This window comes from Helicoverpa zea, chromosome 17 (genome assembly GCF_022581195.2).
Source record: "Helicoverpa zea isolate HzStark_Cry1AcR chromosome 17, ilHelZeax1.1, whole genome shotgun sequence".
In the NCBI taxonomy this organism is placed as follows: Eukaryota; Metazoa; Arthropoda; class Insecta; order Lepidoptera; family Noctuidae; genus Helicoverpa; species Helicoverpa zea.
This window is the reverse complement of record NC_061468.1, coordinates 6,144,277-6,166,086: the sequence shown is the minus strand read 5'-3', so window position 1 is coordinate 6,166,086 and position 21,810 is coordinate 6,144,277. Positions and strand designations below refer to the sequence as shown.

The 21,810-nt window shown below is 32.9% G+C and overlaps 1 protein-coding gene across 4 annotated transcripts in view; it reads right to left on the bottom strand.

Annotated features, from left to right (window-relative positions):
- LOC124637984 (diuretic hormone receptor) overlaps positions 1-21,810 on the bottom strand; it is a 187,260-nt gene that overhangs the window by 106,990 nt on the left and 58,460 nt on the right. The gene's annotated exons all lie outside the window — the stretch shown is intronic.

Here is a 21,810-nt window from a genome sequence, read left to right as displayed (position 1 = left end):
AACCCTAGCACTGTACTGAATAGATATCGTCAGTAAAGAAATAAATCGTTGTCTAAATGATGATGTATCTGATTACAGATGAAGCAAAATACGATAGCAAATAAACAGTTGATCAAAAGACCATGTTTTAAACAATATCTCATATTTTTATCCTTGTTTGTTACGTAGCTCCCTCTGAAAACGGGTTAGACGTAGGTACTATTTACCCATCTTTCTCTAAATTGTATGGATCAATTTATAAATAGATAAGTAGTAAGTAGAATGAATTGCATCACTATTGAGATGACGTAAATAAGATGGAATACCAGAGAAACCATAAAAGTATTAATAGCATTGATCACTTATCAAAATATAGATACTTTCAAATAAAAGATATAAATACAGTTCAAAATTAATAATTTTAAAAGCAGAAACCTTTTAAAGTAATAAAATCAAGGGGAAGAAATATTGCGTCTCATGCTAGATTATACAAACAAAGCCAGTTTAGAACAAAAACTTAATAATTTGTTGTTTTTAAGCTACGGGCATTAAGTTAAGGCGACGAACTCACCCAGACTTGCTATTGTCTTGTCAAAGTTAATTACGAGAATTACAAATAAGGTTAATCTCTAAAATAGAATTGAATTGAATTTTCTTAAGAATAACACGGTAACCAAATAAAAGTTTCTCGGACAAGCTTTGAAAACATTTCAATATAATTCTTGTTCATTGAATGCGCTGACGCCAAGTTTTCTTAATGTAATTCGGCGATTAAAATGCATTCAACCGAAATGGATGCATTTGTAAAAATGTCTTCAAGAAAACTAGTTTCTACTCGCAGAAAATTCTCTCTGCAAGATTTGCAGAAAGAATTCTCAAAGTTGACATCTTCTGTTCATAGACAATTAACCCGTAGAATTTGGAGTTAGTAGTTTTGGACCCTGTGATAACAAAGGCATGAAGATAAACCTTTCAAGAGAATCAAACCCCGTATCCACAAGGTCTGCGGGCTTGAAAGGGGTCAGTGGATTGAAAAACGGGTATTACTGGACCTCGGTCAGGCGGTCTCCAAAGGTGAAAAATGTTAGAAAATAAAAGACTTACGAAACTGTGCCTTAATATGTGCTACATAAGAACGACACTTGAGTGAAGACATTGATACATTGTTCAGTTCCTGAATGTTACCGTTATACATTAAACAAATAAATTAATTGCTATCCTTTGGTGTTTCTCGATATTTTATTGTTCTTATTTTAGTTTTTTTATGACTTGGTATCTATAGGAATAAACTTGAAGTTAATATTCTTTGTTTTGACATATTACATTATTGCTTGGTATATTAATGTTATTGTTTTCGTTATAATAATGGAAAATGATATAATAAAATAACGAGAATAAATTAGTTAGAAAATTTGCGTATTTTTTGTGTATTTACCTACTTCTTTATAAAAACGCTTTTTCTTTGTTACTATTATTGAATGTTTGACTGATAAATGAAGGCTTAATTAAATAGTAAATAATAAATTAAACCAAGGCTTGGTAATTTGGCACGCGTACACTATGTTGGAAAATGAAATAAATATTCATGTCTTCCTATAACACGTTTGCTTTTCAAGAAACTGAACTTAACTTACGTATAATATTGTACCTAATTAAGTTGCTCTTTGCAATTACTTCACCTATTTTTGACTTAGAAAATAATTATTGTACGGCCGTAAAGGTTCCATCTCCTAATCTAAAAAACTCTAATTTCTTCTTATTTCGTGTTCAAGTTAAAAAACTCCTAAGTTAAAAAATTATTACCTTTTAAAACCGTTAGCTAAAAATTTCACTAAAGTCATTGACTGCGTTACAAAATGTACTGAAAACTACACCACTCAACTACGCAGTTTAGAACTGACTTATTCCCTTGTTAGCGAGTACAAGAACTAAGTTATGATAGTTCGGTAAGTGAATAATAAGTAAGGTTCATCATTAATGTAATGTATGAGGTTCTTAGAAACCGCTCCTTCAAGTAAAGTGCAGGTTTTATAACACGTGATATGGTTCTTAGAAAAAATGTAAGTTTCTGAATGGTTGTGAGAAATTGTAGTTATGAAAAATGTATGGCACTAATTTGACTCTGGAACTGAATCTAGTACTTCAAAAAAGATCTAAAACCTGAACCAATAATACGGGAAATAGTTATTCGTAAAATGCAATATTTTCCTTTGTGCTATTTTTTTCATCCACCGCTTGAAATACCGATACGATTTTATAATAGAAAAGCATTTTAAACATTCTTTAGATTTCCCACACATCTGTAGTTCTTTACTAATGAATGAGCATACCTTGAGCATTTCATTATAACTCATTATAACATGCATTTCATACCGATTCAAGCACTAAAGGGGAAGTAAATCATAGTCATAACACGTAGAAACACAAGGAAAATTATGGTGGTAACAATAGCATACTAGTAGCATCATTTCCACCAATAATACATACCTATATATATTTTCAAATAACCCAAAGAATCTGATTGTGAAGGCCTCACCATTAAGCTTGTTAGCAGAAACATTTACATGACATTCAACAATTTCTGCATTTCATTTTTTCCTCGTTCGTGTCATTACCACGGCATCTGAACTGACAGACGGACGTACCAAGCAAATTACACTGACTGCTGAAGGCTAATTTGTAGAACCCGTCAGCATTTCCACGTGAAAAAATATTGTATTTTGTCAAATAAATATGCTTCTTCTTCCATTGATTGAAGGTAAGCTTAAATTGGTAGACATGGTGGGTGGTAATGTCGTAGGTTCGTTGTCAAATTGTGATCTTGTACTGGAGGGAAAATATAATCTTTGATTCTAAATCTGGCGGTGTAACACCCCCATGTAATGTTAATGGCGTGAATGCTACTTAGAAGCAGTTATTGTTTCAATTCCACGTCAGAGGCCGTCAGGTGGATTTGAAACTATGACCAACTGGATAAGAAGAATGGCTGAGCGTTCAAGTGCCTTCAAATAACGTTGAGTAAATAACTATTAAGTTTACTTTTCAGGTACATTACTGAAAGTTGAAATATGGCCTTAACTTATACCTAACGTATGATCACATAATCTAGGGCCACAAGGAAAACATTATGACTAAAAGTAATAACATAACTTCAAATACTTCTCGTAAATATAACATTATCATTTACTTTTCTAATTCTGTCAACAACAGAAGTCTCGTCATTCAGTAATGCTTTGTCCGTTACTTCTATAGAAATATTCCTTTGTTACTAATAGTTCTCATTTTTCCTTTAACTTCCATCACAAAACTGAAAATAGAAAAGATAAATAGAATAGGAAATTGAAAAACCAACCTTCTATTTGTCACTTCCACTAAAGTTTTTTGTTAGCATTTCAGTGGAGTTTATTCGAAAGGAAATAGCTTTTATTTAATCAGAATCTGGCCGCACATCAAACGTAATAAAACCGACATGTTTTCGAGAAAGTCTACTAACAATCATAAAATGTTACGATAGTATCTTACCCTTGAGGCTGAACATAATAACATAATGTATGTATGATTCCTTTGAAATTTACATCTCAACTAAAAGCACGGAAGCCTTAATGTTTTCACATCATAATTTACATACCATTCTACATTTTAATTCGGGACGATCAAGACCGGGATAGTTGGAACTCGTTAGGGAAGGTCTCCGACTAGCAGTGGACGGGAAATGGCTGACATGATGATGATGATGACAGCCAACCAGCTACCTCTTAAATTGCCCTTCAGCTACATAATCGTACCAAAATACATTAATGACCGCAAGCTGCATTTAACTTACGGAAATATACCCAAAAATATGATTAATATCTTACCATCTTGACGAGGGTGAAACGTGAGCACGTTGCCTTTTTCAGCAGTTAAGTAGTTCGGCCAGATTTTGTATATACGTAACTATAGCGGAATATATGATAACTATGAATGGTGAGGGTAGCCTTTTCCTTCAAATCGGAAATGTATCGCGTTTGGATCGTATAAAAGGCTTATTGTGTTATCGGGTGAGGCCCAACATGATACATGGCCACCATTCTATCAGTAAGTGTGATGAATAAAGTTTCCATCTAAACCGATAAAACTCATATGCGTACAAAGGATCGTTTTCAGAACAGAAGTCAAGATTAGTCATACAACATTAGTCACATCTATTTTCAAATAATTGACAGAAATAAGAATATTTTTGATTACGTCTGACTCCAAATTTATATCTTCAAAAGACATAGGAAATTATGTAAGTAGTATAAGAGGTTTAAATAATCGTGATCTCGGACTAACGTGGAATTCACATGTTAGCTTTGAATGGAACATTTCATTTCTAGGATAGGTGCAATCTAAGGATAGGTGCTTAATCACATCACTGTTTGTAAATTAAATTATTGACATAAAGGACATAGGTAGGTGCGTGTTTCTAAGGAGTTTATTTCGTTAATTCAATTTCTTAACTAAAAGACTAGAGAGGTACGTGGGTGAACTGATTAGAATAAATGTGCTTTTGATTAAAATCTGATTTGTAACTTCATACGTTAAAAATGGAACATACGAATGGTAGTAATTTTAGATTTTAATTAATCCATGCTTTTATATGGATACGGAAGAAAAATATTAATATTATTTTACTAGCTACTAACCACACTAGCATCTAAATACATAGAGTGTAATATAGTAAGGAATATTCAATCAAATGACGAAAAGGCGAATATTTGAATATGAGATAAAACTGAATTAATCTCACGTCAAAGTTTCCCGTATTGCAAATAGACTGTCGAAACTGCCATCCGACTTCTCGGAACTTAATCCGTAGAAGTCCATCATGCGATAAACGTTTGACAAACAAGATTAGATTTTGCAATGCACCAATAATATTCTGCTCAAAGAAAATTTTATATCATACTTCTCGCCTTCAGAAACCTCTCAACATCATCTTGAAAAACTTCGTGAAATCTGTTTATCTGTTTACCCGAAACACAAAAATAATAAATACGTAAAAATTTATAATGAAACCGCAGTATCTGCCGTCGCAAAAAATGTTAGCGATGCGAAGGGATCAAAAGATTCCCTCGACTGTGCAAAACTCTGACGGTTAACGACTAACATTAATCCGGCCAGTTTAACAAGACCTCAGGTCTTGACACTTGATGTAGATTTAGTGGGTCTGGGTATAGCGGCTGATTTATGAAGCTCATCGGACACGAAGCGGCTCTCAAGTACAATGCATCGTCGTTATTCTGTATCGAAAGCGTGCTCTGAAGTGACTCAGCCACTTTAATGCTTATTAGATGTGCGAACTTCTTGCTGAGCTCTTTTGAATATGTTCGAAATCTTTCGAACAAGATGAATGACTTCTACGTCTGGTATTATAAACACATTGAACAGTAATTGGATGTTTAAGTCAATTTTCTACTGAATTAATTCAATAATGTCACGCATCTTTTATAAAAGTTTTTGGTTCGGTAACAAAGTTTAGTAAAAGATTCAAATAAGTATGTATAGATAGTTCAACTCAGATGTGCGCGCGGCCCTATGTGTGCGTCGGTTTGTAAATATACAACTTTCATTCGTGTGACAGTGACGTCGTCCGAGCATGACGTGTTCTTATCGCTTTTTGTTATGGGTACAGTCGTTTACGAAAATGTCTAGTTCTTCACGGATAAAACGTTTAAGGAGTCAGGTAGCGTTTCAAAAAATGAAACATTCAAAGCTTTTTATTATTACATTTTACAGTTTTTCATTACTTTCTCATACGTTTTTTCAAATTGACATTAATATATAAAGTATCTAAGAAATAAATGAGGTGAAATATCCAAGATGAATTAAATACTTCTTGCATATTTTCTAGCTCGGGGTACGCGGACAATAAATAAAAGTGTGGAATAAGAATGTAAAAAGACGTATAATCTAGTATAATAATGTAAACAAAATGTGTGGGGAATTTTAAAAAATTATATTGCTTCGTATAATGTCGACCAAAATAAGACGGAAATAATGAAACTCATAAATGAACGTTTAAGTCAAACTGATGAAGGGGTGTTGGGTAATACTTGTCGACATGTACAAAAGAAAAAAGAGGAACACTATAGACATTTTGACATGTAGTCAAAATGTATAATTGACCTTGGTGAGAGTAGCGAATCTGATAATTCATCATTTATTTTTCAAGTAGCGATTCAGAATCATTATAAATAAATAAACATTAAATTACGTAATAACTGTTTTTCTTTAAACAGCCGTATACAACCCTTAAATAACTTTATTTGTACCCGACTGTACCTCTTGTCACGCACACAAAGTCACTGTATATGTACAAGGGTTACCCACACATAAGGCCGCGCGCAAGACTGAGTTGAACTTACTATAATAGGGTATTAATGTCGGGATCTATTTTCAAGAAGTTTTATCATGGAATGACAGTAATAATGTTGATAAATGGCTCTGAATTTTAAAGGGGTCGAAAACAAAGTATCTTTTAAGAGATGTAGATTTTCTGTAGACTAGAAAATTCAAGGTTTGTTCTGAAATGGTTATGAATAAAGGACTCGACACCCTTTCAGCTGACAATAATTTGATTGCTACTATTTGACTAGCCTTTGACAGCGGCGATATCTAGATCCAATGCATTTTAATTAGATTTTAATAAAAGGCTGGCGTTTGTCAAAGAACAAAATTTTATATTTCAATCATTGTTCATCCTGTTTATTGTTCTGTAGTAAATAGTTTTTATAAAATTGAAGTTAATTTCATACTAAAGAAATGATGATTTACAATTAAATGAATATTGTTTAGTGTTTACTGTTATAGAAGTTACGTTTAATAGATTATCTTGACCTACAGCCATTAAATATAATTATACAACCATATTTTTGAACAATAGAGATTGCTCGTCTTTTTAATGCGTTTTGATAATAAGCCATTATAAAATGATGATTATAATAAAATTACAATCACAAAATTCGAAACAAAATTGTACGGAATGTAATATTTGAATTTGAATATTGAAGTTCTAAAATTAAATCGTAGAATTTATTTGAAAAGTGGCCTTCGCCGTTCTAGGCGGCCAGTGGTACTTAAAGGCTTATCCTGAAGAAAATTCTTGTTTGTGTAGCCTTTAAAACATTTTCTATTTTAGACGCGGGTTCAGGGACTACTGACATCTGTTGCTCAGTTTACTAAAGTTTCTTTGAATTAAATTGTTCAAATAAAAGGCTCATATAGTATCCGGGCTTAGGTATTATAAATACAGGAACATTTTGCAAACAACGCTGAAGAAATAAGTTTGAATTACTTTAGTTTTAAAACAATCAAATCGATTTTGCTATACTGACTTTGAAAACTGTACTTTCTATAGTATTGTGAATCTCTTTAATAAAAACGGCGAATCCTTGAAAGTGGTTGCGATAAATCATACAACTTTAAATGAAAATCCAGTGAAAATTTAACGCAATATTATTATCTTTGTAATATCGATTGTTTCAAGGTTTTAGTATGAATAGTGTAGGATTTTAGTACACGTTACAGTGTATTCAGACTAATTTAATAATAATAGGGCAAAAGGTACCAACAGTAATTTTCTAAAGCGAGTAAGTTGTATATTTAGCAAAAGATAAAATAAATGAAAATTACGCTCATTTCCTTCGTAAGGAGATGGCCAAATTTTCATAGTAAAAAAACCCAGAATCGACAGCAACGAAATGGGTACCAATGGGTTCATTATTATAGTCCTTTGATGGTGCCAAAAAATCCAGCCTGAAATCCATGGTGTATAGGAGCTATATCATATTTTCACAAAATAGGTTATGTTGAATTTATGTTGATTTTTAAGATTATTTACATCAAGGCACATAAAAAACAAGGTATTATACAAGCCAATAGTAATATCCCCATAGTTACAGAGTTTGCCTGGAGATTAAAAGATCTTGATTTTGACCCCTATCCATTGCACTATTGACATGAACCACTCCAGAAACGGTTAAACACCGACCATGTCTACTTGGAGAGGTTTCCCAGCTATACGCAACCTTCATAAACTGGCAAAGGTAAATAATAAAAAAAAACTATTATTAGGTGAATCGGCCCAGAAGTCAGTGTTTTATAATTTTTTTTTTTATTATTTTTGGCTCTTTAGTGACAAGTATAGTTGTCACTATCCGCATTAGTGGAAAGTTCTCGTCAATACGAATAATATAAGCCCAAACACGAGGTAGTTTATATTATTATATTCCGTCATCGAGTTCCCTCGATCTTCTCTGCTCTCCATCATCAAGTCAACTTTAAACCTCCACTCTTGTATAGTGCTAATAGCCATACAGCTGAGTGTCAAGTTTTTACCCTATGCACGGCTACAACTTTCGTAAGTTGCCCTCGATTTCTCAGGGTTTCCATCATCAGATCCTGACCTGATGAATATGGGAACATCTGGGAAGTATACCCTATCAAACAAAAAAAATATTTTGCAAATCCCAAACGTCTAAAGAACTGCAAATTACTATTTATTACTACTATGTATAAGGCAAACTTTTTCATAAGCTAAATTCTTGATCGAAAAACCGTTATAAAAAAAGAACCCTATGGTTTTCGGATGATATGAAATACTTTTTTAAATCCACACATTATACTGAATCCAATGATACATGTGAAGTTTCTGTCGACTCTGGGTTTTTTTTTGGCCATCTCCTTTATACTACTTCTACACAGAGCATTAATAAGATTTTTTTATCGTTACAACTGCTAAGAAAAAACATTATTGAGCTAACAATGTTCTTGCAAAGTTTCTCACATTAAATTAAATTACTGAGGTGGTTCGTGCAAGTTGAATAAAATATCCATTATAAAGGCAGTAATTCTCCTTTGGCGTGCATAATGGTTGAAGGGATTAGCTATGAAGAAAAGGTTCAAAGCAAAATATAAATTGACTATGGTTAACCATTGCCATGCGACGTGGCAAGGCTGCCAGCCTATTAGTACACCCCCATCAGTAATGAGAACGAGAGTTTTTTGGCGCTATTATTTTAAAACTTTTTTATTTATTTTATATGTATATAGAGGTAGAATTATAATATGTTGTCAATTGGCAGTAGATACTAGTGTCATATATATGTTATGGACCAAGTGATAAATTGGGCACTATACATAATGCCCGGTCATTATGAAAAATGCGCAATATGAGAGCGCAATTTGATAATAATCATTCAAATAATCAAATTGACCGGGCACTATGCATATTGCCTGTGACCTGTTGGGCAAAGTTATACAAACAAATTTAATTCCAATTCATTTATTGTTATTGCCATTTAACTTAAAATAAACTAAATATCAAACCATTAAATAATCAGCCTCATGATTTGGATTAATTATGAAGGACTTCTGCCTTTAAACTCCACTCCGCGATCGGCATTGGGAACTCGGACCCTTACAGTGTCACCAATTGCAGCCATGGGATATTTAGCGCTTGATACATCCAACATTTTATTTACGTACTTCCCTCCCCGCCCTCGCACCGCGTAAAATATGAGTTATTCCCAATTTGTCATTAGTACCGATTGGTCACCAACTATTTTTTCCATACACCAAATCCCAATTGGTCATTCGAGCAATATAAATAATTTAATATTTAAATTTTGAGTTCCGATTAGTCACCCGCATAAAATTTCACGTATCAGAGTACCGTCAGAAATAAAAGTGTTAGAAGAAATTTTAAATGAAAAACTTCGATGTAGGTAAAGGTATAGCTCTCATATAAATATAATAAAATTTACATTAAAACACAGGTGAAGACAACATGGGCATTTTATAAACCCGAAAATGTGACTCGATACTTTTTGTGCCGGTAACAAAAGTACCAGGGGCCCATAACTAGCAAAGAGATTGTATACATAAAAATGATGAATGATGGTGTAAATTGGTATGTTTATCAACAATTAGGAAAAAAACGTAAAATCCTGACACTCTTGACTGCTATACTCCTGTAAGTTATGCGGTCCTAGTACACGGTGGGCAGTTCCATGGACACTCGTTGATTGGTATATTACTCATCTGATTTATGCGATCCTGGTATTTTGGTTTTGGCCGTGCGGTGTGTGACGCCGTTGAAATCGCGATTTTATTAATAGCGTCTTGCCATATTCGGAAAAAACATAACCAAAATAAATAACAAAAAAAAATATATCTCTTTATTTACATAGATATTTACAATACATATTTACAATAAAAATCAAAAACTATCCTAGTAAAACAAACAACTAAAAAGCGTCAAAAAATTCGTCCCCATCGCTGTCAACTGGGAGCGTGCCCAAGAGGCTGGCAGCATTACATAAAAAAAAAAAACATATTACAATATTGTAAAGCTTATCTTGTTGACAGTACTTTTTACAAAATAAAGTACGGATGACCAATTGGGACTAAGCAAAATAAAATATTTTATTGAATGACCAACTGGGACACGTTTTTTATGGATGCCAAATCACTAAAATGACGAATCGGGCATAACTCTAAAATATAGCTTTATTATCAAATTGCCCAACTGTCATGTAGCAATATAATAATGCCCGTGCAATGTGATAAATAATGAAGTTAAGATAATTATTATCACTTGGCCCGATAAAGCTAGACATTATTCATAATGCTCGGGCATTATTTATAATGCCCGAATTAATCACATGGTCCATAACATATACATTATGTAAGTTTAAAACTATGTTTTAGGAGTTTTATTGTCTGACGAATTAACAGCCAAGTTAGTCTAAATGTCGCAAGTGTAGCTGCAATAAGTATTTAAGAAAATTAATATAGGTAGAATTTCTCAATAAAACATTACGATTGGATTATTCCTTTTAATCATAATTGGTGAAATGTGAGTGGGCTTGTAAAGTAATTTACTTTTTCGGTCATCGAATACTATATATCGAATAATATATAGCCATGCGGCTAGTGAAAAATGGTCGATGAAAATGCGAGTGTCCTACAAAGAAATTCAGTGGCAAAACTTATAGTTAGGTTTATTTGAAAATTCACCTTAAATATATCTTCAAATGTTGCTAAAATCGAAACAATTTCAACTTACAGCTTTTCACGACTTTTTCAAGCATCAAGATAATCAAGAATTCTTAATTAAGTGTCACAGATTACTTGTAAAACAATTATCTTGAAAGTGAGAAGTACCTTAGAACTAATTATCTACTTCTATTGTTAGTCTATATCGTATTACAGTAAAAAGATTAAATTAGATAAGTATTTAATATTCACAGTGATTGTAGATAGTAATTGATAGAAGTGGGATTTTCAGAATATGAAATATTTAGATTAGCGAAAAGCTTTAGTGTTTTAAAACCAATCTGCTTTACGTAGGTACATTGATCAATTGATTCCTTGCCCGTTTTTTCTTGTCTTTGGTTTTCAAAATCGTATTAAACTCACTGACGTAAATGTATTCAGCATTTTAAAGATAATTTGTATATACTTTCTAAATTATCCATCAGTTTGGATACTTAATATGTAGTAACAAAATCAAAACTTGTTTTTTTTAACAAGTTTCCGGTAAACCTGTAGCAATAAAGATAAATAATCTTTTTCTTTTAAAAACGGTTACGGAAGCCGACGAAAGCTGATTGTTCCGACGTTATAAAATGGTAACTTTATTTATATAAAGGCTTTTTACTTCAAAGAGTTAATTACCATCTTCCTCAACTGATTATAAATAGCTATAAGTAATGGAAATTGTGGCTTATTTAAAAAGTTTCAGCGGAAATGTTGTTATGGAAATTTTTATTTTTATAAATTATTCAGCAATATTAGGGTGAAGGTGTAATTTATATTTTAGCAAGTTAAGGTGTTAAAATAACAGTATTTTTAATTCATGATTGTTTTGCGTGTTTTGAAATATATACTGTTCTTTAGTTATTTAATAGACAGAATCTCCTTGTAATCTGGGAAAGACAGTATTTTACTTAAATTCTTCTATCAAGTGAAAATATTCCTTTACAAGTTTTCACTATATTTTCTGTATATTCGCTCACATAAAACCAACGTTAAATAATTAACAATGTACGCAAACTAGCGTGTTAATTTTACCATAGATGAAGAGGTCTTGGATAAAATATGGCAGCGACTTTCCTTATGTAAAGCGCCTTCGATATATTCAAGGTGCTCTCAATAAAGCTTTAAGATTGCTTTTAAAATATTAAAAGCCAATGTTCCTGGCAAGTTCCTGGTGGCCTGATTAAATTTTGCATAATCCTTCTACGTTGGAAATGAATTCTTAAAGACTATGCCCTTATTGTTTATGAATTAAGTAGTTACTTGCAATAGTTTTAGTTTTAGACTGTTTGTTTTTGTAGAAATAAGCTTTATTGGTAATTTGTTGAAATAATCTTAGAGAAAGCAAGTTGTTTATTATGTTCTTAATGAAGTAATCATCAAGTGCTGTGTACTTATATTTTCATGTTTACTTATACTTTTGCAGACCTGAAAATATTTGGGAAGAGGCTCGGGAGATGATGTTACCTACTTATATAATAAAGCTTTTATTAATTTTGTTTAAAATTGGAATTTTAAGTTGCCCATCCAAGCCATGGCTTATACTAATCACAAAACTACATCCAAAGGAAGATAAGGGTAATAGTTAAATGAAAAGAGACAGAAGAAACGTCTACATTTTCAATAACTTATAAATACATACTTCTATGTTTCACAAAACGGATCCTATTTTCTCCACAATGTGTAGCAAAACATGAGCATCAAAGAATTATTAAAATATTATTAATTTAAGGTATGGAAACCATCCCCCTGTTACCTTTCATCTGCTATGATTAATTCAGCGAAAACTTCACAAGGATTTTTTCCTTTATTAAACGGTTTTATTTAGCTCACCCCGTTTGTTTTATTCATTCTTGGGTCAAATTTAGTAATTCAAATTTCACCCTCTTCCTGTCAACCGATTAATCTGAAATTTTGTATACACCTTTAATTCCGATGACAATACAATATAGTAATATCAATAACATTGTAAATCCAATATGGCCGCCGGCACAAAATGGCGGATAACGTAGATTTTATCAATCCCATCAATATGGGTATCAAATGAAAGGGCTCAACAAGCAGAATACAATGTACTATAAAAAATTGAAATCCAAGATGGCGGCCGCTACAAAATGGCGGACAACGTAGGTTTTATCAATCCCATCAATATGGGTATCAAATGAAAGTTCTCAACCAGTAGAATACAATGTACTATATAAAATTAAAATCCAAGATGGCGGCCTCTACAAAATGGCGGATAACTTAGGTTTTATAAATCCCATCAACATGGGTATTAAATGAAAGGTCTCAACAAGTAGAATACAATTTACTATGCAAAATTGAAATCTAAGATGGCCGCTGCTACCAAATGCCTGATAACAATTTTTTATCAATCCCACCAATATGGGTATCAAATGAAAGGGCTTCACAAGTAGAAAACTGTCAGTAACTCCAGCGGGGCCCAACAGGGCCAAGGCCTGCCTGGGCTGCGAGATTGTTCGAAAGAGTTACCGCGGCCCTGGTACATAAAAGGCCTACGACGGAACAAAACGATTTTTAGTCAAGAGTCTGGCACTCCCTCACCGCTGCTGACCCACAGCAGGAGAGGTCATGTGATGATTTTTGGGGTTGTTACAAAAAAAAGTATCTGGAAGGGCTATGTATTGAGGAATTGGATTGTAATAAATTTTCAGGTAAGAGACCGTGTAATAATGATGCACTAAATGAATTAGATAGAATGAGGAATATTCGGTAGGCATTTTCATTAAATACTAAAAACTAGAAAATAAAAAATCGGTAAAAAAAACTTTTAAGTTAAACGGTTTTATCTTATGTGTACTGAAAACTAGAAAATAAAAAAATAGTTACTTACCTGTCAACCTACGTAGGTGGTCCCGGTCATATTAAACTAAAATAAAAACGTGGGGCCCCTGTGAAATCCTACCTATGGCAAAGCATATCTTTATACTTTGGTAGATCGTGAGCTCGGCGTTCGCTGGTGAAGCCGCTACGGCTGATTATTGATTGTCAAAATCTCCAGTTACGATTATAGTAAGTCGATGCAATCCACACCTATTATACCTCTAGAAGAAAGTACTACAGCAATAGCTAATGGGCCCCACGTTTTTATTTTAGTTTAATATGACCGGGACCACCTACGTAGGTTGACAGGTAAGTAACTATTTTTTTATTTTCTAGTTTTCAGTACACATAAGATAAAACCGTTTAACTTAAAAGTTTTTTTTACCGATTTTTTATCTATATTTATTCCGTATGGATAGCCGAGCCTTGTATATTTTAGGCTAGCGTAGGCCTTTTTAGGAAAAAACTTTTAAAAGTAAATATGAGTGCGTTAATATAAGCCAATGTAATAAGTTGTTTCTTCACTTGAATCGTGTTTTGATTTTTACATTTATAACACTCAAAGGGTATGTGTAAATTACCTATAAGCCTATTCTATTTTCTTCTGACATGGGGATTACGAATAACGTTTAATTTATCACCCCTGAGTTTCTACTTTATTTTTTACATTTTTAACCTTAATCCAATCTTTTTGTGTCTGGAAAGTTAAATTAAGTTAAACTTTAACAAACGTGTAAATACGCAAATTCATCTTTGAAAAAGGCCTCTCGAGACGTTTTTCTAGTGAATTTCAGATTGTCAATAAAGTCTTAGACCTAATTTTAATTACGTTCACAAAATAAAATGCTTAGGTAACGAAAATTAGGGAACTATTCTCTAATTTGATTTAATTCACAAAGCGTGATACAAAAATCTTCAGTCTTGTTCGTTCGACGCCTAAAAGGTGGCTCGTCCACTTAAGCGGAACGCTAAAGGGTGTTAATTGGCAGAGAAGCCCCTCTTTATACAATTATCAAGAGCCCTCCTTTTTGGTTGTGCCATAATTCTTTAATAAGCTGCTTTTATTATATTTCGTATTGTTAATTATGTATTTTTTTGGTTGCCATGTGAACGATGCTCATTTGTTTTTTTCCTACGTAAATTCTTTTTATTTTTTATAACGTCATTTTGTGTTTGAAATTCGCATTTATTTTGTTTTATTTTGAATGTGGACTGGCAATAAACAATACACAATAAACAATACGATGAAGTCTTATTACTTTTTTATGAATTTTTACTATGGCTTATTAAAGTATCTAATCATAAAGTAGAAAAATCTTAAAACCATAATAAATCTGAATTGAAGATCATTATTATGCTGAAGATAGTAATACTTACTATTCTTATTTTCTCAATAGGTACTAGAAAAAATACAAATTAATTGTTGCGAACTAATGAGTACGAGTAGGTATTTTAATCCATCTCAATAGATAGAACAACGTAATAGATCCGTTTGTGTAATATTATTCTTATTTGTAATGGACTTGAATAAATAATTGTTTTGTGTTAAGCAATGTTGCTTGTGTAACATCAATATTATATTAACTAGGAATGCTGTGTTGAATGTTATGCAGTTGGACAAGATAGCATCATTTAATTATATAGTTTCTTTAAAGTTAATAAGTACCTTATGAATGATGTACGAATTAATATTATTTATCACTCTAAACATAGTAAGAAAAAATGGATATCGTCCATCGTACTTTTTGGTCGGATTTTTTATCGGATTTTTGATCTTATTTTAGTTTCTTTCGGGGAGCGCATGAAACCGTTAGCAGAAGTTAGTAAAATACTTATAATAAATAAATAGTCTGATATAAATATTGGTATTCCAAAAAACTATCGATGTTTTAATGTTTGTTTTAATATTCCAAAAAGTTATAATGTAAATTGAATCTTTCAGTAACGATTTAATCTGCTCATACAACTGATTCATTTTAATACAATTAGTGGGATTTCCTCGTAATATTACTGCTAATGATTTTGCGATAGTCAGTCCAATGGTTTGTGTTAACTCATTTTGGTACAAATCAATAGTTTTGTTATTAATTGGTTTATGAATTCAATAGAATTATGTAATTATAGTGATTTTAGTCGATTTCTCTGTCTTACTTGCGTCCCGTGAGAACTACTAACATATCGGGATAAAATACATCTTATGTTACTCGGAAAGATTTTTTCAAATCAGTTCAGTAGTGTCAAAGAAACAAACAAAAAAAATGTTTCCTCTTTATTGTATTTATGAAACCTAAAATCACAAAAAATCTAAATAGTATATTTATTGTATAATCGTATATTTTTAAAGGAACTCCCATTTTATTCCTTAAAGAATTTTCTTTTAATTGACCAGCACGGGATTCCTTTTCATGTTTATTGGAAGTTGGAAGGTGCTACATAAAGGGGAGTTGTAATTGGCGCGGGTAGCCGATGTCAGATCGTCGGTAATTGCTTTTTACTCAATGAATAGCTTCCGAACCGGCTGCACCGAAGTATTTGTCTGGTTATTAGCTGTGGTCGTGTATCCAGACAGAAATACATACGTCAGTAGATGGGATTTTTAAATTTAGATAATAGAATTTTTGATTCGAATCGCATAAATAAAATTTCTGATTTCAAATGATTGAAGTTTATTAAATAAATAAAAAATATTAATATTAAAATGACATAAAAACTATACTTGATTATATTTCTCAGTGACTGATTTTGAGGCTGTTATCCTCAGATGCATGAAAGTAATCGGCGCTCCATAAGAACCTAATGGAAAAGAAAAAGATAAGGTTTCGCGTTTTCAATATACTTATTTGATGTCCCTACCTTAAAATAGCAATCAACAGAGACATAAAAATAATGATTTTAAATAATTACTCGCTTGTTCAAAGCCTTTTAACAGCAAATAATACATTTACAGAGTGTAACAACAGGTTTTCACAAACAAATCGAATTTACTACCGTACACATGTATCCTGAATTTACATATTTTCGTACATAAAAGGGAAAAATCGGAGAATAAATTGGCAATGTCTGATGTCCCTTGACCCGAGTTGCGAAAATGCTTGTATTTGAATAGAGTATTATATTATGTTATTTGTAGGTATTGTAAAGGATTTGATCGCCATAATACCATTGACTTGTGTCAAGAAAAGGATGGGTCGAATTGTTGAACTTGATTTGTAACATCTTGCCTTTTTAGTGTAAAGAGTTGGGGTTGTGTAGGTCATGTTTGACTAAGTCCTTTCCGTAGTTTGACAAACTTTTCTTGGTGATGGCTAGAGAAAAACAGCATACACCTACCTAACAGCATATAGGTACGTGTCCCGAGGTAGCTACTTCGTAGGTACCTGGATAAGAAGCCAGCTATCAACTAAGCTGAGAAATATAATACAAAAAAAAAATCTAATCGGACGTGAAGCTTTTGAGATAAGCGCGTCCATGCTAGTAAACAAAAAACTGTTCAGGTTTATAATATCAGTATACATTATGTAAGTGTGTATGTATGTAGGCCCCCCGGACCCAACAAGGTATTATAATTTTTATCAACAAGGATTTGAGTATTAAAAGAGGTAGTTTGCATATTAAAAGTAATGTAAAACTACACAATTCGAAGACTCTTTGAGAACAATAACAAAAGCTTTCAAGAATCACGGTTGCCATAGAACAGGATCCAACAAAGGTAGAAAGACACTCCATGAAATTCTTTTACCTCGTGGAAGAAAATGCATTTTATATTATAAAAGCTAAAGGATGATCCTACACCGTCTGCTTCAGCTCCGAGTAAATTAAATTTCTGTACTGCATTACTTACACTCAACCATTATTAGAAATAATGACATTCACCGCTCGCTTATTGCAGACGCTGGCTTAATTGAATTCGAAAGTAAAGTTGTTTGGGTATCGTGAAAAGGAACGTTCTTTTGTTTAAGTTAGGATATATGATGCAGGCTTGTACTTAATGTAACAAAAATATTCAATAAAAAGGTAAATAGATAGTTTACAGATCATATTATTTCAATGCTATTTTCTTGAGCAGATTTTTGTTTGCTAAAATGTCAGCAAAAATTCAGCCAACGTGATCCCAGTTAGTCAATTTGAAGCACCATCGGAAAAACTAGTCAAAACTCAATCAATTTTCACCTGCAAATCTCGCACAAAAGTGACTTCTCGTATCAGTTCGACAGCCAAAGTCACTTCATGTTCGTTCTCGTAATTACAAAAAAACCGTGGATCGGATCGTATTACTGAGTTGTCAGTAGGTACGTGGAGTGTGAACGAATGTGAGTTTCATTAGATGTCACTACGGTGTGGCGTACCGCGCTCTGATTGGCGGTGTGCGGTTGGGCTGTTTATACTGTTCATTTATCGAATGGTTCGTTCGATTTATGAATTTATTGAAGCTTATGATATTGTTCATTTGGTGTTCTAAAATTAAATGGTAATTCTTTTTTTTCTTTATATATATTAAAGGTTGAATTTTATTAAATTACAATATTTTTAATTTATTATTGCTTGTCTTTCTGATAAAAATAAATTGAACGTGAAAAGATAGACTTTAGTGACTGTTACGTAAAAACAACATTTATCCTACTATTTTTATATTAAAGTAGGAAAACTTGTCACAAAGCGTAAGCTTAAAATACCAGAAAAACAAGTTATATAATAGAGAAACAACATAAAACGCTTTTATTCCGCAGACCATGCTCATGTGTAAAGAATTTTTATGTGTGCCGCGTAGCAAAAGCTTCAAGTCCACTTTAAGCCTGTGCTACAATAATTTCAGCGCTCTGTGGCGCTTAAAACTATCATAGACAAGATTTTCTGCGAGCAACCTTATTTTTATAAGTTAAGAAAAGAAACGTTGTATACGTTCGAAATCGGAATGAAAACGTTCTTCGAATGTTCAAATTCAAATTCGGAATGTCGTAATGCGTAATCGCACATTTCACGAGATAAAGGACAATGCTCATGAAGTATGAGAAAAAAACCCAGGCCCGGCGCAAAAGAAATGTAACTCAAAATATAGGTAATAATAAGTAATTAAATATTACATAGGGGGCATTATCGAAATCAGTGGCTATATGTGTGAAATTGCTATCCGAATTTTAACATCTGCGGTACATTGCTACTCAAGATTTTAGAGGTAACATAATGTATTAGTAAAAGGAGCAGCAAACAGATACAATTGTGGTTTAAGAGTGTACATAATGACATGTTTATAGCAACTTCTCCACTATTCTACCTACTTTTACAAGATAATAGGATGATAGAACTAAAACAGGATATGAATGTACTTTTCATTTTAATAATAACGCTTAAAAGTCATCGATTCTTTATTTCTAACACGACGAGATCCAAAAATGTTGCGGGATGCGCGAACTGTTCCTCATGTCTAGCCCACCCTAAGTAATGTAAAACGCTCATGACGCGATGACGTGGGCGCTGCAGCCTGTACTTCGGTATTGATTTATCTTTTTGGAGAAGCTTATTACTTGCCATATTACTTGTTTGTTGTTTCAGATAGCACTTTAATTAAACTATAAGCCCCAGCTGCTCATGTTACCCCTTTAAAAATCAAATAGCAATTTCATACATTCAGCCATTGATTTCGATGATGCCTCCTATGCAGTATTTCATTACTTATTATTACCTATAATTTGAGTTACTTTTCGTTTGCGCCGGGCTTGGGTTTTTTTTTGAGCATTGTCCTTTAATATCATAAACTGCCATACACATTGTGGTATGTTAACATTATATCTGGTATATTTTTATATTTACCCGGCAATGGAATTCGGCGCACATTCAGACGGATACAAAGAGTAACCTTAGGACTGCTACTGACATCGTTAACGTTATAAATGGAACATTCGAGATTTTCCAACAACAATGTTGGAGCTTCGCGAGGGGTGATCTTTTTAACAGTTCCGTAATGCGGGGTTATTTTTTTCATATTATTTTATATGTAGTAGATTTCTTTTAAACGATGTTGTTTGAGTATCGCGACGGATAGATTTGCATATTAAATGTAAAAAATCAAATTAAGCTGATAAATCAGCACTTTTGAAACTTCACAGGACAGCCCCCAAAATGCCTACTCTTTATCACTTCCTATTTGTTTTGCTGGGAAGAACAAGTGGCGCAACAAACTCCATGGCCACCCATGTCTGTCTACTGGGTTAGAAAAACTAAAATTATACAGAACAAGTATATACATTGTGTAGATTTACTGGAAATCAGTTTGAACGAAAAAACTAAACTTGCAAATTGTATTATTCCTAGGTAGGTTGTCCTAGACACTCGTACGAGATTGAAATTGATGGGGATTTTCAGAAATAGCGTTAGGGGTGACTTCTAAGCTTGACAAATTGAATTTCTGGTTAGAGCTTATTCCTAGATCATGGTATTGGCTTGCTCTAAATTTCTCGGTATCAGTCAGGGGCTAAGATTAAGCCATTTGATGACAATGAATCTCCTTGATCACCTATATTGTATACTGAATTTGAGCCTTATTAATACTACCTAATTAAAAAGTGCAATAAAACTTTACCTTAAACGACCAGTTGGGCGGCCATTGTTGCGATTTAAGGACAGCGTTAAACGCGACATGGTAACCTTTAAAATTGACCCGAACATCTGGGAAAAAGCTTCTGGTGACCGTGACAGTTGGAGGAAAATACTATCTGATGGGGTGGTCGCGCATGACAAAGCCTGGTTCGATTTGCTATCCCACAAACGCGATCTACGTCACGAACAAATGGCACAACCTCCAACGTCACCAGGAACACAGTTCGTTTGTGGACGTTGCGATCGGCGCTGTCGCTCTCGCATAGGCCTTGTTAGTCATCAGCGCAAGTGCCAAAGTCAAACAACTTGATACGGATGCAGCTTAAATCATCTTTTATAGATGTAAAAGGCCACTGATGACTAAGTAAAGATACAATTTTCATGATCATTTCTCTTTATAGCTTTTAAAGAAATTGCGTCTCTGAGAAAGTATCTAGTTGAAAACAAGTACCTATCTATCGATTTTATTAAGAACAGGATTTATTAGTAGGACAGTGCTTATATAGCTAATTATTAAAATAGAAACAGTATCATATGTGATTACAGGTAATATCAAAACGATGCCCGTGCGGTTAAATTTATCTCTGCCCACGCATATTGCGTTATTTCTATAATTAATTTCAGTAACGTTTGCTTCCGATATTAATGTATGTATCTGTTTCACATTTATTTATTATCATCAAAGGCTTCGTCTTCTTTGAACAGAGTTTTATATCGACCTTTGTGAAAAAATATCGTAAATGCGAGTTTTAATTTCTCTCTTCATTTTATTTAATGTCTTCATTTTTTCATCAAGCTGACTGTATGTGGGATAAGACAAAAAAATATATTTAACCAAGTAACGGAAAAAAAGATTTTGTTTATTATTCTCAGTTATAAATTTCAAACGCATTACCTATATGTATTTGTTTCATATCTAAAGCCGTTCAAAATCTAAAAATAATTTATTTCATGCCATTACAGTTACTTATTTTTCACTCATTACCATTCATATATTGATACCAAGTTCTCAAGATTCTCTTGATAACCATGTTCTAAGAGTGTAACCCGATACACCCACCTCATCAGGCAAGCGGTTAATTATTTTTTAATTACCAGCCGCCATATTGGTTCCAGCCCTGGTAATAATGTGATGATCGTTCTGTTATCAGGCTCTTAACATATGAATATTTAATGTAAGCGTCGTATTGGATGTAAGTTGCGTTTTATTATGCAAAGAGGCAGTCTTGGTTGCTTAAGTTTCTTGGTAAAGTGAAAGTCTGTACCTACCTAAGTAGAATGATGTGAAAATCTATTAGTAAAATGTTTTTTTTAAAGGTTGATTGGAAC